Genomic DNA, 16495 nt, shown 5'->3' with positions numbered 1-16495 from the left:
GTGATAGAACCATAATTGCAAAGGTAAACCTAAGAATTCTTGAGTTTATAAAAACACCTAGACACTACACAGTACTGCTGGCTTTAGTATAAGTAGCTTTCTAATCAAGTAAAATTCTAGGAGGAAGAGTACTGCATTGCCAGACACAATTAAGAGAATGTACCGGGACATGCCTGTACAATCTAAGTTGATATGAATATGCATAAGTATTGTACATGCTGAGTAAAAGATTTGAAAAATCGATGAAATAAAAGAGTTCTAAAATTAGCTATTATATTATGAGGACACTGACAGAAAATACAAGACTACTAGGCAGCCATATGTGTTCCTAAATGCACACAAATAGTCTAAGAGTCTTCAGGCAAGACTATGGTAACTAGACTCTATTGCTTGATAATTTTTGGCTTTCCTGTAGCATTTACTGAATAACCCTTCCAGTTCTTAACTCCAATGTGTATGGGTAGTTCTGGTAATTTACCAGAAAGTCAAGCCTGAAAGGGTTAACCAATTTTTATTAAAGCCTATATTCTTCTACTTTTACTTATTCATTTGACGAATACTTAGAACTGACCTGCCGATTTCAATCTTTTTTCTTCCTGCTTTCAAACTAACATATTACTGTAATGCAAACAGCTTGTGAAAATACTGGGAGGTTGGAGAGATATTAAAGTTGGTAGCCCGGAAAATCCACACATCCTTGTACACTTTACTCTAGGTTATAGTCACTCAGCATTTTGCTACTTTGGTATCTTTAAGAATGAGTGATGCACCTACTTTGCAATGCAGTAATCAGGAAATAGCTAATGACATTTAATGTCTCAGGTTTGATGAAACCATGTGAACGTAAATATCCATTTTTTTTCCAATTACCGGTACACAACTAATGGAAATGAGAAGGGATTGACATGGTAATTACGGATGATGAACACACATTTTTATTCCGAGATGTGGTACACCCACGTATCACATGTGATGCTGACAAAGGCAGTATATGTTGTGGTTTTTCATGATGATGATAGAATTATTTGATAAAGATGTATAACCTGAAAACATTTGCAACAGTATACATGTATGTTCTATACAATTGACAGAGTTTATGGAATGTGCATTTAATATTTTTTGAAATATTTCACATTAAAAAAAAAGGTAACAAAGTGTTGAAATAACACCAAATGAAATGTAAATTCATATATGTTTGTGACTTTAGAATATATCCGTATTCCTTGAAGGCTAGTTTTCCCATAATGCCTTTCTGTTAAGTCTCCGATTGCAGACAGTTTGTTCCCAAAGTTTATTTCCTGATCCTCACTACAAGCAATGCTGGGAATTGATCACTCACTGAAGGAACTAGCTTCCAAGTAACTGTGAGCATTGATGAACCTTCAAGATAATCACCCTCTTAAGACATCACACATTTCAGTAACACTCACTCGCAATCTAACAGACATACTGCCTCTTAGCTTCCACTTGGGCGCTGTATTTTGAGAGCATTAATGAAGACAGATATGGGGCTAGGTGTATGAATTCTCAGCACTATTGACAACTGCCTTGAGCATTTTAACACTTTAGAAACCCTAATGTACCATTCAAAACAGTCTTGAAATGAGCTAAACTTCCTCAGTGTATAACGTATGTCCATTACATAGCTTTTTCTTTAAAGATTTTCAGTTTAAAATGTCCAGAGCTCAATCTTGACAAAGCCAGAGCGTTTTGTTATACTGTAAGATGACATAAATTCATAATCATCTGTACCAATAAAGTTACACATCAACAACAAACTCGACACAATGTTATTATAAATGTCAAAGTTATTCACCAGCTGTGTAGTTTTTCTACAAAAAACCTAGTCTAATTTGCTTCACTTGACAGTCATAACTACCTGGTTTGCATCCTTATTTTTGCAATCTACCTAAAACCATAAAACTAGAAGTATTATAGTTATTATTACATATGTACCACAGATTATCAGTCAATGGCTGCAAAGTAACATTGATATTTCAGTATCTGGACAGGGGAATGGGAATTCCCCCTCTCTTGACATGTTGGCACCCTTAGTAATTTGTAAAGGGGGGACCAGCCCTCCATGAAATGGTTCCAAGCAGTCACACCTTAGAGATACAAGTAGAACACATAAACTAGTGAAATCCCCCCTATATTTTCTGATAAAGGAGGAAAATCACCCCTGTTGATGCCATCATCTGGATGAAACACTCTGGTATTTTTCAATGAAGATCTTACAATAAAAAATCCCTCTCAACAATAGACATATTCAAAAACTTAGAAGTAAATTTCAGTTTTCCCTACATGTTCCAAATTCTTCTAACTTTGTTTAGAAAGTCATTCACAAACAAGTAATTGTAGCTGAACCACTCAAAACATTTATTAAAAAAATACGGCATGACAATTTCCTGAACAATTGTTTCTATACGAAAATATGTCTTATTTATTTACTTGATGAGAAATGCTCTAATCAACCTGACAATTAGATTATTAAAGCCACAATCTTTTGGTCATCCAAATATCACTTTAGCAACTGTAATCAGTTTACAGTATTTTGCTAACAATATTTTAGGAGAAAGGAAAACCTGTATAACTGGTTTTTCCTGAAAATGAGAATGCCAGGCTATATTAACACATCTTACTAGACATGCAAACACAAGGGCCGGGTAATGACTCTCGATTGCCTCTAGATGAAAATATGCAAATGGTTTGAACGACAGCTTGTACAAAGATGCACTTATATCACATCAGGCAGGAAAAAGACACAATAGAATGCATTTATCAATCACCTTGGAGATTAATTCTCACAGATTTCTGATAGACAAGATCTTTCATGGTCATGACCATGATGATTTGCATTTACAACTACATATTATTGACTATGTTTTAGCAAAGATCAATGAAAATATTTAACCAGTTGGATCGCAGGGACATGCAGATGAATAAGCCTTATTGCTGTTGAATAGAGATTGATTTTAGAACCAAATCTCTATGTAAACACATTAAACACTTTTGATTACATTAAAGTATATGATGTTGAAACAGGTCCAGGTCAACCATTGTGTAAATTTTAAAGAATAAATGTTACTGGGTAACCTGCAAATATTTGATCATTTAGGACAAAATATCTCATTAAACTATGCTGTTTCACCCATAGAGAGTTTCTGTACTGTCTATGGTTCACCGTACTTTGTGAAAGAAAACATTGAATGGTTGTGTTGACAGTTTACAGTATGATTGAAGCTTATAGATTTAATGCCTGGTAACCATGCAGACTTACACATTAAATGAGTCGCTCTGGTAGGTAGGTGACAGTTGGCTTTGCAATTTCATGTCTTTTGTTGGGATTACTGCAGAATTCAGAGATCACACGGCAATTTCTGATAGGCTATGATGATGAAGTACAACTTTATGGGACATATGGCTTGATTTGATGTATCTCGATAAAAAGTAACTTTCCTCAATACATGAATGCATGCATATGCATATGTTCAATTCCTGTTGATGCTCTTTTATGTATATTCACTGTCAACACTACATAAAATACAGTTGCACAATAAAATGGACAGCAGCAGATGTCCCGATTCCCATGTTGATTTCAGTATACATCGATTACATCTTCTTTTCTAAAGCACTTGTGCTTGTATCCTACGTGTGATTGCAGCGACAATTTCCGCATATTGACTGAATGTAGTGGTAAAGTCATCACCTAGCAACACTGCCATGGCAACAATAAGCATTAGGCACAAAAGGGTATGTACCGGTAAACTTCAAACAAATGTGAGAGCAGTCATAACTATCTACCTGAGGAATTTTAGTGAGTGTTTCTGAATAATCTGGAGGAGTGAACACCTTTTGATCTTTCCGGAAGCAGGAAGAATCTGCTTCTGTATTTCTTTTGCGATGAAAAAATAATGAAACAGTCCGCTGCAGGCTTTCAAGCTTTCTGTTTTATCCTGCCAGTGGATCTATTTACAACAGATTTCTGTTCCATTTTTCCCTACTAATATGCATTATTCAAACATAACGGACAACAGTTCATCATCAAAGCTAGCCTACATGTACATGGTGTACTTCTATCAATGCTGACAAATAAGTGAACACAGCCTTTTATACTCAGTCTGACTTATTTGCAAATATATTGATGAATCAGATATGTGTATATACACATCATACTGGTGTTGGTGCTGTGTATCTGTGCATGGATATACACAGCAGCACTGGGTTGCCTATTAAAGTACAATGTACGGGTATGTTAATATGTAGCACTTGAAGATGGGCAATTATATTACTTAAGGGATTAGGGATTCACTTAATATAGAGGTTTCAGTAAAAGTACCAGCTACATTATTCTGTAAGTCTGTTCGTTTCATATTTAAGAATTTTGTACAAATTGAACTCTTCCAAAATATGTCATACCGGTATATGCAATAACAAGGTGAATACAAAATACTGTACTCTGTCATAAAACTAGCACATGCCTTATGTGATCCAAAGTATTCGACTTAAGTGATCCCCATGTGCATTTGCTGAATTCTGAAGAAAGTTGTATACCATAGATCAAAGGTAATCCCTAATGAAAATTAAGAATAAGACCTTGATAATTGGTCATAGCCTATAGGTCCTGGAACTTTTTGTAAACAATTCATTGACAAATGTATGCATGTTTAGCAATTATCACATACGATTGCTGAACAAGTTCAAGGTCCAGATATATGTCTTAGTACAGACCTACATGTACAAACCATCACTGGAAACACGTACCATGGCAAAATCATAACATGTAGCAGAGAGCACAGATTAAACATTGGAAAACCTTGACCTTACTTTATGATTCAACAGCTGGCGCTTCATCAATCTATTTCCATTTAGAAAATAATATGCTACTATTTACTGCTTGCTTGCAAATAAAGTCACATTTCTTGGCAAAAAAATTGTTGCACAGAAAACAGACAGATTCTCAAACTGAAAGTTATACATTATTAACTTGCCAATCTGACATTAATACTAATCTTTCACCCAGTTTAAGTGATGTATTCATTGTTTCGTTTTGATAAGTTTCTGTGATGTGCGATAGTGAGCGTACTAGCGTGACTAGTGCTTCACGAACTCTACAGCATGAGGAGGGGTCGCAGTCAGGAAAATGTAATAACCTAGTTCGGTTATTGAACCAATCTTTTTTGAGATTGGGAATTTGGTCGAGCAGTTTTGTGTGTGGCTTCTCCGCTAGGTGACTGCATGGTTGCTGTACATTGTGAGTTCGAATCCGATTGAAACCTCCATATCTCAGACTTAGTACTTTGTCGGCGTGTGCATTTCTGCAACATATAACCCAATAACATTTAAACATTGATCGTGATTTAGGATGCACATGCCACGGGTGTGATTTCCTGTTGAAGTTGCATCTTGCATTATCATTCTGTCGATGTTTACCGGTATACCTCCAAAGCTGTACCACGTTTGTCTGTCATGATGATAAATCTCTCAAGAAAATTGGATTACTACTTTCAACAGCACATTCTGTAAATTGGAATAATGTCTCTTTACAAATTGGATTGTGTGAGATACCCTCTTTAATAACCACACACACATCTGTTTGGCCATTTCAAATGGCGTTTAAGCAATGAAGTCTATTCAATTATCCAATCGTAATGTATATTTATATACACTGACTGTGCATTTCGGATAATGCCATGGTTGCAGATCTGCTTATGCCAACAGCATGCAGCTACTCTGAAGACAGGTTAAAACCTGAGCTTTCGGAGTACAGCAGTTTTGATGATTTCTTGATATACGAAAATGTAAAATAAGTTGAGAGTAATCTATTCTTTGGGTTTTCACATTCTTCGGTAATACTAGCAATCTTTCTAAAATCAATGTCAAACTAGTGTAAATTTATAAATCATCTTATAATGTGGTAACACAGCTAGCGTTTTCCTACTGGTGAAACCTTTTCATGGAAAGTGATGGTTATATCAAATGTACTATCAATATCATAACTGTAATAACATATAGGGTGTGTAAACTTTTGTTGTAAAAACCATATGAAAGATACAACAGGGTTCTCAAAAATTTTTGAAGTAGGCGGAAAATTCAGGAAAAGTAGGCGGTTAGCTTCTGTGTGCAACCAGGTTCCCTGGGCGGGCGGGGGGGGGGGGGGGGGGGGGGGGGACAGTTCTGAGCAATTTCATGCATTCTTATTCAGTGTATAAAAGGCTATTCCAACATACACACAGGGGGGAGGGTTTCAGGGAGGGGGTCCCCTCCCTGTGTGCAAGAAATTTTTAAAATTTGAAGACATTTTGGAGTAATTTCATGAATTATTGTACTGTATGAAAGACCATTTCAGCATAAGAGTGTTAAGGATTATTTTTAAATTTGAAGACATTTCTGAGCAATTTCATGCATTCTTATACAGTGTATAAAAGGTTATTTCAACATACATAAGGGGGGAGGGTTTCAGGGACGGGGCTGGGCAAGAAATTTTTAAATTTTGAAGACATTTTGGAGTAATTTTATGCATTCTTGTACAGTATTAAAGACCGTTTCAGCATACAGAATAATCATTATCATTGCCAATTTCAACATGTTTTCAAAGGATAAAGTTTTTAAAAAAGTCAGAAAAATTAATTTGATACCACTCGGGCCTGTCAACTACATTCAGTTGACAAGGATAATAGCAAAATTTCACCAGACTGTTGTGTAGAATTATGTTTAGCTCATGACTGGAACAAACATTTTGAAATACATTATAGAATGGGGCCTAGGGTTTTCACAACCCAGATAACGATCCGCTAGAATCCTGACCAGCCTGGCTGTACAAAGTGTTTTACTGATTTAAATAAACTTGATTGAAGATACAGTAAAATCAAAGAGTTTATTCAATTCAATGAATTATAGGAACACAATTTACAGTGATTTTAATTCCCTGTACTAATTTCACGATAAAACGAATCCGCGAGCTGATTATTAATTTTTTGCTGATGTGAATATAATTGAAAAAGAGAGCTAAATTTCAGTGTTCGTGTTTGATAAAACCTCAAACTAACGACGCTGAACGCCAGCCTGTACTACACCGTGTGTATACAAAGCACCGGTAGTCAATATTGTAACACAGTACACACAACGCGATATCGGTCGACCTGAAATTTGGCACTGTGATCGACGTAGCGTTTCAAAAGTACGAAAGGTGAGACCAAGTAATTTTTTGTTTATTTAGATTTGATCTAAACCTCCCATAACCAACAGACAAAGTCAGAAAATCAAAGTTCTCAAGCGTCGACTTTCTCTTCCGCGATGCACACAACCACGGCCCCTCCACAAAACGCGATGTCGATCGACTTGAGTTGAATATTGACATCGTGATCGACCACGGATAGATTGACGTGGCGTTTCGAAAGTATGAAAAATGAGACTCAGTAACTTGTGGTCGCTTTAGATTTGATCAAAAACCTACCAAACCCATCAGACTAGGCCCTACTCTTACACAGAAAACCAAAGCTCTCAAGCGTCGACTTTCTCTTCCGCGTTTGAGCGAAACAAAAGTCGGCTTCATTCGGTAATGGTCGGCTATTCGCGGGCATAACGTATGTTAGTCCAATTTTCGGCTATACCCGATGTGAACGTCGGAATAATTCGGGCTGTGATCGGGCGAGCAAGGCGAGGTTGACCTCGAGAGCGATTGTGTATAGTACAACACGTTCGCTGATCGCGGTAGGACAGTGATAGCAACAAGTTCACCGCGTAAATTGCTAGACTACATATGGCCACATCGGCACTTCTGAAATATTATCTGCGGCTTGCAAGACCACAAAAAAAAATCTAATTATTGTTATCAAAACCAGAATTTCCGGGCCAGAGAGCGAAACAGTGCTGAAAAGTAGCCGGCCAAAATACGAAAGTAGCCGGTCAATTTGGCCGGCATCCGGCTAAAAATGAACACGCTGTACAAGATTATTTTACAGCCATATGCAGAGTAATGTTATAGAAAAACGCAAATTCTTAATCAGAAGTAAAGTTTCAAAACGAAGATGTTGTGAGATTATAAACTTCAGGTCCTCTAATGGAACTTGTTTATTTATAAATATTATACTTATCACATGCACAAACCGGGGATTTGTTATTTTTCACTTGAGTAAACTTTGAAGTACTTTTGGAATAATATCAATATGCACATGCAAGTTTTCAATCATTTTCTAGTTGTCTAGTTGTCATGGTCATGTGAACAAGGGACAGTGTTCACGTTTGTGTACAGGATAAATGCCAGAAGATCACTACATCTACAAATTTATACACAATTTTTCTGCAAATTTATACATGATTTTAAAGATAGCAGAGGCCTAGATGTTAACTACAGACAAAGTTACACTATTTTTCGAGAACAAACATCAATTGAATCTCAACAGTACGGTGTCTTACTAGCAATACTGACTAGTTCAGTAGTTACAATACCGACGGAACCTGTGATATTGCGACAAGCTTCTAGTTTGTTGTTCCTGAAAATTATTTGCATAATTCTTTTGGAATATACGCTTAGGGGTGTTCCTCTGCAGTTTTCATTTTTGGATTATGAATGTCTATGGAAATACTGATTTCAAGATAGGGAAGCTTAGTATGCAGCGTTGACGCAGGACATGACCCCCCGTTATTGTTATGGAAAGTACATCTACAGCATGAAAGTTAAGATGGTAACTCTGTTCTTGTGAGAATAAGGATTAGGTTTTATAAAGTAATACAATTATAACACAGGCTTATGACCACATATAGCATACAGTCAACAGAGTCATGTAACTCTTTCAACCAGTGATGCATGCATGAAAAATACGCCCATTAAAAATCATGTTCTTGCATTTCCTATGGTAAGTGCAAGATAAGAAGATAAACAGATGAAGATTTCCTTTCAATAACTGCATAGTACCATACATGCAGAAACCACCTGCTTCATCTCTTTTCAACTTATCTGACCACATGGATATTGATGAAGATATGGCAGACAGAAAATGACCCTTGGTCAACCAAAAGAAATTCTTGATGAAAAGTCACTTAGTGTAGAATACTGAAAAAATATTTCGCAACATTCCTGCCTGTCAAATCTTAGACATCTTGTTGCTAATTATCCATGTGATGGAGTTTTGTTTTCACTAAATACAGTACAGAATATTTTATGTGGACTTAGTAGGTACACTGTATCTACATTATGCTTACAAGTTTATTCCTGCAGTCTCACATAATATATACTAAGATGATATTCATTGTATGTGCTTTTTAAAGTAAACTGAAAAACATTATATCTATGATGTACATCATTCCCTGCTACTTTTGTATGCACCTGGCAGAGACATTTATTTCCATTAACAGCTGAAGTCTATGCTATAGGACCATTAATGAGCAAAAATTGGGTTGTTCATCATCATTAAAATGCAATCACACTCTCTGTATGCAAGCAACATCCCTGGTATTCAAACAGTACTGCTGTGACCAGTACAAAAGTGAATTAAAAATCACCACATACAATTGACAAACTCTTAATGAAATAGCTCTTCTTCATACACCCGGTATCTTTGAAGGGGAAAATTTCAAAAATTATTTTTATAATAATATTGGGTTCTTATATAGCGCACATATCCACAAGTACATGTGATCAAGGCGCTTTTACAATTATTATTACCCCTGGTCACTGGACCTAATATGACACCACTCAACTCCCTGGGGAGCAAACAACAGCTCACATGTGCGGCCAATAAGCGTAGCAGAGCTAAACACACGCATTACAACCACTATCCTATCAGGTACCCATCAGTCCTGGGTGGGGAGAAGCAATGAGGAATAAAGTACCTTGCTCAAGGACACAACACCACAGCCATGCCGGGGCTCGAACTCGCCATCCTTTGATCGTGAGTCCACTGCTCTAGCCACTGGCCCATGATGCCTCCTGCCCATGATGCCTTTTGTTGAATCTCGTGCTGGCTTTGTTTACAAACGGAACGTTTGCTGATAGCATAACACGTAGTAACCAGAATGAAGCTTTTCTGAAATGCATGTGCTTGCCAATACCGGTATTTGGGCAAAGTGTGCCTGGGCACGATACGGCAAATTATTACACAAATTTGAGGGTGTTTTTTCCATAGAGTTACACAGGAATGTATAATAATCTCTGTTAGTATGCATACATCAATTGCTTTCAATTGCTAGTTCTACCGGTACACATAAACAAATAATGCCATTATGTATTATATTTTTATCATTTCATAAGGTACATAAGGTATATGATAAAATTTTTGAGGCCCTGATACAGGTTTTACAGATCTCGGACGGGTGTACGGTGTATGTTGACCTCAGACTCCGTTCTCTCACGTTAACGTGACATGGTATGACGAATTTCTTTTCTGGGACAATAGCAGAAATATTTGAATACATTTCCTTCTTTTTCTTCTAGGAAACATAACATTTTCTTCTTTCCCTTCAATGATGATACAAAGTCTATAATGTACAATGTTATTATCAAGAAATGAATTTTAGGCCAGACTAAACTTCTGATTTAAAGAATGACAATTAACAGCTGTTACACATACTCTCAGGCTGTCCATGTTGACGAGTTACAGACTTAGGCATTTCAACATCTGTGTGATGGAGGAAAAAAAATTGCATTTTACAGACACAATAAAAATAATTGAAAATAGGGAGCTCTATCTGTTCAACAGTTAGATTTAGTTTTAAAATCATAGATTTTAGTGAGAGTGGCAAATCACTGCAGAAATTGGCATTTGTTGTGTGATCACAGACGCAAAGCGGTGTATCAATAATAACACTGTCATAAAAATTGTAGCTTCATTGTAACTATAGCATAATACAATCAGTATTGGCTCACAATGACAAAGGGATTTACTGTCTCCACTTTTTGGTAGGGGGCCATAAAAGTAATTTTTGTGGTCTCCATTACAACATCAAAAGTTGGAAAGAACAATTTTCATTCTTTGTTTAATAAATTCCAAAAGACTTATAACCTACTTGCACAAAAAATTTATTTTCCAAAAATTATCATCAGAGCTTTGATTGCATTCAAAATTAACCACATTGTATTTGGATGGAATATGTTGATATCATTGTAAAACTAAAGGCATAGCATTGCAAACACAAAAGCCTGTGATTTTAACGGAATACTGTGAGGTGATATTGAAAATATCACTTTTTCTTTTCCTGTCTACCCCAGACTATAAAATTCTGCACATTATCCCCATTTGAAAACCAAGCAAGCTTGGCGACCTGCCACAAAATATCATACACTCAATACAAAGCTCTTGGTATGTTTTAATCAACGGTTGCCAAAACTAATGGAAAAGATGGTGCTGTCATCTAGGTCTGAAAGATTGACAGCTTCATCTGTATTGATATGCTAATGCTGGGATATGTCAAAACGCATACATAGTAACAGCTGTTCAGTTATCTATTATGCGATATGCAAAAAGTTCCTATTCCTTACTCTTATAAAAAGCCAGATCTCATTCAGGATATGAGATTTGAGGTTTTTAGGGCATGGGTGGCTGTACAGAACACAAAGATAAAAGCTACAGACTACAAGCTGGTGATTGATACAAAGGTTACTTGAGCAAAGATTTCAACGGATGATCCATAACCAATCAATCATACCTGCAATTTGCTATTTTCTATTTCATAGGTACACTCCAAAAAAAATATTTTGGAATAGTATACCGTCTGGTATATAGCAATTTGTGCTAAAAATGAATATATGGAAATCCCATTATTGTCTTACAGGAAGACTTTATGACATTTTACCTGGTGTGTGAGGTCATGAAACTTAAATTCTGACGACCAGGAAGTTTATGATTCCTGGTATCTATTCAGGAAATACAGAGTAAAGCTAGAGGTAACTGTGCTGGCATACATTCAAGGTCAAACACTACCGTATACTGGGGAATAAAGATCAATTAACTCTGATCTTGTCCAATTCATGCTTACCGAATGTAACAGAATTATAAGAATTTGTGAAATTTGGTCAAAAACATCTGAACTGGAAACCTGAAGGTGATGACTGTATAACAATAGAAAATTTTAATCACGTGATTACACAATTCAGTACGTGTACGTCAGCGCAAACCATGCATCACTTTCATTATGCATATGAAACGCACTAGTGAACGTCTGTTTAAATAACGACTCATTAGAGACATTTCCAATTTTATCTGTACTTGGGTTTGATTCACGACTTTCAGGGATTTGTACAAGATAGTTTGAAATACCGCCAGCGACATAAAGGCTTGAGATAACAATCAGCATCAGATTGGAGCATTCTGATTCGGACTGTATTTTTTCAAATAATTCAAAGATAACTCACAATATTGATGTTTTAGAAATAGATTGAAAGAGTTATTCAACAAAAAGTATGGATTTTAGCCCCAAGGCAAAGGCCCTTGTCACATCCCATCAGGTAACGTGACGCCCACCTTATTGATTTTTATGACCCCAATCTCTGAATGTTAGATGTTGTATTTGATAAAAATACGATAAGAATTTCATTTCAAAGCGTTATCCACACTGCCTGTTTTTGGAGAGTAAAAATACCAGTTTTTCGGTATTCTTTTTTCCTGTTTTTTTTTGCGTTCACTTCAACAAAACAATGCTATTTTAACACATCTACATCTCCCTCGCATATGTTCCTGAAAATAATTCTGTCACTGTCAAATGTGTGTATGATAACATCAACTGCAACTTGTGAATAGATTCACAAGATGGAAGAAAATGCAAGTCACATTTGAAGCCTGCAAGGTGGGTTAACACAAGGATTGCATTAAACCCAGTATGTAGAAAAAATCAATATGGAATATAAAAAAACTGACATAGACTAAAGGTTTCACAGAAACACCTTTGGACTATATACTGTATGGATTATGCATCAATACAATTACTTGAAAGAAAAATGATAAGATGATAAGAATACGGGGCTCATGCTAATCCATGATACAATTCAACATTATCTGAGGGGGTATGTTTCTTAATTATTAAAGTATCATAAAAGGCACCCCAAGAAGTTCTGCCATAAGGATTTGTCCCGGTTCCTAAGATGTGCCCCCCCCTCCAAAATATGAAAACAGCAGACATGTAATAGATCCCCTTGTACTTTTAGAGAAAGAGATACGATAAAATTGTACATTGCTAAATTCCTGTGTTTCCATTACACCATAATATATGATTGTTGATGGCTGTAGCTGCTGTCAGTTCACTTTGCCAAAACATGTTAATTCATTGTGTATGGAGTGGTAATCTTAAACAGATCAGAGCCCATTGTTCTGTCGTGTTTTCCCGTTTGCCATAATTTCCTCCGAGATTTATTGATACATCCATAATTTTCAGATCGATATTAATCCAATTATGTGTCTACAACTGAATTATAAATTTGCCTTACCCGGGGGTAAAGCATATTCCCTCCTCAATCAAGTTTCAGTCAAGCTTATAATCAGGAACAGTCTGATAACAGACTTGCTTAGACTGAACAGTTAGACAACAATCTCTGATGATAGAGCCTGGTAATTATATTTCACTACCCTAAAGTGAAGTAGATGAATGCAAGGGTACACAAAGTGGACATTTTAGACCATTTTCTATAATTTGATAGTTTGTGATAGGTGACTTGTGTCATTTCACAATAATTTTCAAATTATATCCAATAATATGTTATTGTTCTGGCACTATGATACTTGGCTAACAAAAAATGTAAGCCGTACAAATTGCCTTGTTTTCAGTTTTCCAAACAAAAATTTTAATGTTAATATGGTTAAATCATCACACGTGCTACATGTTTGGGCCATTGCAAAATTACATTCTTCTTTGTGAACATTTAATAAGTTCAGAACACAGAGGCCTATGCTTGTCATAATAATCTGTCCTGAGCTATGAAACTTGATATTTGAAGACTATTTTGGTAATTTCAAAAAGCAATTTTTGATACAGTATGTGTACAACTGTGTGGCAAAAGCTTTATAAGACATTCATATTTTCCAACAAATCAATTTGTGGGATTGGAGGGTACTATTTAAAATAATAGTCTAAGAGTATTTATTGCACACATGCAAAAAAAATTGATCCAATTCAATTTGCATTTTAATTTGAAAAACAGAAAGTCAAACATGGGAGCTTCTCCCTTTGCATGCTTCAGTAGGGAATAATGGAGTTCGGCATCCATGACAAATGAAAATTTGGTAAATTTTGAAAATTTTGCTGAATTTCTACATTTGCAATTAAAGCCCACAAATTGTTTGATTGGAATTAATTTTTCAACATATTGGGAAATTTCCAAACGCAATTACACGATAATTTTGCTAGATTTTTTATTTTTGTCATATATCTAATTTTATCTAATCCATACACTTTCTTTACTACACACAGCCTATAATACTTTCCCTTTACGCTTTTATCTTCAGCTAACAATATTGTGCTAATGGCAGAACTTCACAGAAAACAAATCATCCAAAGCAACATTTCTTTTACTGTATATCTGTCCAATGACACATTACCACATCATGTCATTGCCTGAAGAGATACAATCAGCAGTAGAATTCACTAAATTTTAAAAAGCTATACGGAAGAGATGAGTCTATGCCTGTAAAATCTCCTACTGAGTTTCTGTCCTCTTGTACTATTTTCAGTTGGCTTGTTTCAGGTAACATTACCAGCTCTGCAGAGAACTAGTTTAATGTGCTCTGAGTCACCATTTTTGTATATAAATGTCATCTAAAGAGCGGATTGGTATGACAACTGCAAAGTATATGATGGGAAAATGAGTGCTAAATTTGGTATTTCAAGGCAATACTTTGTCAGTGACAAACAGATCACACAAAATACTAATAACATCCAGTTTAATGGTGTATTTGATGATATGTCATAGAATTTATGTGCCTTGGGGACAGATATTTAGACTTTCAAATTAAATTTTGTACAATTCTTTACTGATTTAACATTTGTGATAGCTCACTTTAGATCTCTCAGAATAAGAAACAATTTCACTGTATTAAATTTTCGAAAAAATCATTTTTTTTTTCACACAGAGATGACAGCCATTTTGAATTTCACAATATTGATAAATGTCCAATAATTTGTTTCTCTAGTACCAAACTTTGCATGGTGCCCCTGATTTTTATTCTTGATTTGGTGATAGAATAGGTAAAAAGTCTCACTTAGGGAAGTTTAAGCAAATAGTTTGATTAGTCTTTCGCTTTTGACGCACATACTACTGGTGCCTTTGACACTTAAGTTACTGACTCACTCATCTACCCGTTAGGTTGTACAATGTTTTTTGAAAATACATTGAAGATGGTATGAATACAGCTTACCATAATAGCAGGAAACTTTTAAAGACAAGAATGACAAGGACATCTTTAATGTTGTTTACTTTATGTCAGCGAATCACCCTTGATGTAGCATTTATACGACAGGGATACTGATAAAACCATCATTAGAGGGCATTGAAGGCAAGTCATTATTTACGGTAGATCATGACAATTTCGGTTTATTATTCATTTTTGTTATTTTGCAGAATATGCTAGGACAGCAAGCAATATTTGATTCGCTACTGCAATGTCTGATTGCAGATACAGACACACTGTCACTGTAAACTTTTGATGGCTATGATGAGTTATAAGGATGAAAGTCTGGCATCTTCACAGTAATTTCAAACGGTGTTTTGCCACAACCGTGTTATTAAATCTCTCCAGGAAGATTGCACACAGCAAAATATTAGCCACAATAAACCTTGATTACAAGCCTAGTACTACATCAAATAGTCCATAAGCTCTCAGTTGTCAGACGAATCTGTCGTCTCATCAGTTTAGTTTTTCTGATCTTAGACTGACACAGCTAAATCAAAACAAATGCTCATTTGGACCAGATACAAATGCTTGCAAAATTATTGAGCACTGTAATCCCCCCCCCCCCTCAAAATATCAAGGCAACATTTTACCGACTTTTATGAATTTCTCTGTAATTTTTTCCATAATTTTGGACTCAATGGACATAAATTTTCATGGGCTACATTTTTTGACCAAAATTTTGGGTAAAAACGGATAAAAAATTTTCTACAATCTGACAGAAATTGTTGGTGTTACATTGTATAAAGGCAACAAAAATCGACTTTGGCACTCAAAGGATTAATGTTAATGTACAGTACCAGTATACTAACAGCAATCATTTCTAAATGCAGCATATGAACTTGGTATTATTATTGCAAATGGAATGCACTGCATGTATGTACATAATAATCCATTCAAATGTACATTTTCATTCCTTCTTATGCGCAAACATGGAATTGAAGTAAAATCTACTTTTACTTATTGATCATTACTTGAGACAGTATATGCCAACAGGTATAGCAAGTATGGTGTACTTGCACTTTAAGTTTATCAAGTACAACTCAGGGGACATACTTGTGATGCAACATAAGCAATTCATCAAATTTAAGTCACTATTCAAACATTTATTTTACACA

The 16495-nt window shown here is 35.6% G+C and overlaps 1 protein-coding gene across 3 annotated transcripts in view; it reads right to left on the bottom strand.

Moving 5' to 3' along the window:
- LOC139133810 (glutamate receptor ionotropic, NMDA 1-like) overlaps window positions 1-16495 on the bottom strand; it is a 53333-nt gene that overhangs the window by 33049 nt on the left and 3789 nt on the right. The window lies entirely within an intron of this gene.

This window comes from Ptychodera flava, chromosome 5, assembly GCF_041260155.1.
Source record: "Ptychodera flava strain L36383 chromosome 5, AS_Pfla_20210202, whole genome shotgun sequence".
NCBI lineage: Eukaryota > Metazoa > Hemichordata > Enteropneusta > Ptychoderidae > Ptychodera > Ptychodera flava.
Note: the sequence above shows the minus strand (reverse complement) of the source record. Positions and strands in the feature narration are given on the sequence as shown.